This window comes from Aegilops tauschii, chromosome 5 (genome assembly GCF_002575655.3).
Source record: "Aegilops tauschii subsp. strangulata cultivar AL8/78 chromosome 5, Aet v6.0, whole genome shotgun sequence".
Classification (NCBI taxonomy): Eukaryota; Viridiplantae; Streptophyta; class Magnoliopsida; order Poales; family Poaceae; genus Aegilops; species Aegilops tauschii.
This window is the reverse complement of record NC_053039.3, coordinates 38,282,635-38,285,069: the sequence shown is the minus strand read 5'-3', so window position 1 is coordinate 38,285,069 and position 2,435 is coordinate 38,282,635.

The window sequence follows — 2,435 nt, the reverse complement described above, 5'->3', positions numbered from 1 at the left end:
CATATTTTGGGTTCCGAAAAAAAGGTGCGGTTTTTTTGGTATTGTGCCGAGAAGCTTCCAAAAGTTTTCGGAGGATTCCGGAGGGGTCCAGAAGTCCACAAGTAGGTCAACCACATCCCAAGGGCTGGCGTACTGTAGCGACCAGACCTCAAACAGTCTAGTCTCTATGCATCAGTGTCATCCCTGGATCGGTAATGCTGACACGCACAGTACTTGAAGGATTTATAACAGAGTAGCAATCACACACTTATTACATCGAATGTCTCAAAAGAGAACTTAATACAATAAATACGGCTTAAGGTCATCTGAAAACGATAACAGCGGAAGGCTTGGAAGATAAAGTGAGTCCATCAACTCCAACGGCATCACTGAGTATAAGACCACGACCTATGGCACCTTACTCGTCGTCTGAAAAGTCTACAACATGATACGTTGCATCCCGAAAACGGGTCAGCACATGGAATAGGCTGGCAATGTAACACATAGAGAGTAATGAACAGAATAATGCTATCACTACATGCATATTTGGCTGTTGGAAAGCTCTATGGTTACAGTTTTGCGAAAAGCCAATTTTTCCCTACCACAAAGGAATAAATTTTATTTAACTATCATGGTGGTTGTTAAACATTGAGAAGGTACCTCCAACTCAATCCCAATTAAGAACGTGATTAACCCAATCAAATTAAATTAAGTAACATGATGATGAGATTCACATGATAATCCAAGAACTAGATACTCAAGATGTCCATAACCGGGGACACGACTAACCATGATTAGATTGTACACTCTGCAGAGGTTTGTGCACTTTTCCCCACAAGACTCGATCGCCTCCGCTTGATTTCTCGCACTACATGGTGTTTGAGAAACGGATGACCGAGACACAGTCTTTCAGAAACAATACTCTTTACTCCGGGTGGACAGTTACACCTACTTTCCCCTACATCTGCTAGCCCACCTCTTCAAGAGGTCATGTAACCTACACAACTATGCTAGAGCCCATAATAGCTTGTGGCTGCACACGGAAGTTTCTAGCATGAAAAATCTCATGGTCCCTTTGAGTCTGGGTGGCGGTCCATAGGATGATCACACGGGTACTCCGGGATATCCAAAAATACAGGCAACACTGGGTTCTCCAGGTGCCTCAATCCACCCAGATGTAAATTAAAGTAACCACCTTAAGTTGAACCATTTATTAACAATCTCACATCTATCATGGAAAACTCTCAAACCCAATCCACGTCTACGAGCATAGCATAGCATAGCAATATAAGCAAACGTAGAAGTAACTCCCAATGGTTTGATATAAATAGGGCAATAGGTACTACCTCATCTACTTCCCAAAACCCACATTTTAATCAGATCCTAATCATGCAATAGTTTGAGGATTGATCTAATGCAATAAAACTGGGTGGTAAAGAGGTATGATCAAAGTGTTACTTGCCTTGCTGATGATCCGTGAAACCTAGAGACTCGTAGTAGCACGCTTCACACTCCGGGTACTCTATCGCAAACAAACAATACATACATAAGCAATCAAGCAAGGGTGCACGGATAAAACTCAAAATAAGGGATCTAACCAGAAAGTTCAACTTAAGAACTCCGGTTTGCAAAAAGAATCAAATCGAACGAAGCAACGAATCTCAAACGGCGAAAGAAACAAGCTTCGTTTACTAATCTGGACCTAAGTCAAATTTTACAGTAGCAAAAACTTGTTTGAGTTGGTTAATCAGAAATAGGGTTTCGTGACGAAACTCTAGGCTCTTGAATCGCCTGATTCCGATAAACGAGCGAAAAGTTATACTAAAACAAAAACAGATCGGAAATCACGATCGAAATTAATCATGAAGAAATCCGAGAAAAAGAAAAATTGACGAACAGGCTAACGAACGAACGTTCGCTGTCTGCAGTTAAACGACGAAAACCGTTCGTTAAAACGAACGTACGGACGAACGTCCGCAAAATAAATAAACCAGAAAAAACTAAACCGATCTATTAAAAAAACCGCGGTTTTCTAAAAAAACACGCACGGTTTTCCGGAGAAAACCGGCGGCGGCGGTGGTCAACCTCGGGTGGCGGGACGGCGGCGGCGGGGGCGGCTCCGACGTCGGGCGGGGTCGGCGGCGGCGGGGCGGTTCGTCTGCGGCGGCGCTAGGGTTTCGTGGGGGCGGGCGGCTTGGGCTAGCGGGGCGGCCTCGCGGCTTATAAAGGCCGGCCGGGCCAGAGTCCTAGCCGGACACGGCCCGGTAGGTCGGTTCGTTTTTTTAAATCGGACATGCAGAAAAAAAGAAAAGAAATACTAAACGGACTCTAAAAATCTCGAAATAAATTTTCCCCGTCCTCTAAAAATAAGCCGGACAAGATGAAGATTTATTTGGGCCTAAAATGCAATTTGGAAAAACGCGTATTTTTCCTAATTCAAATAAAATCAAATAAAA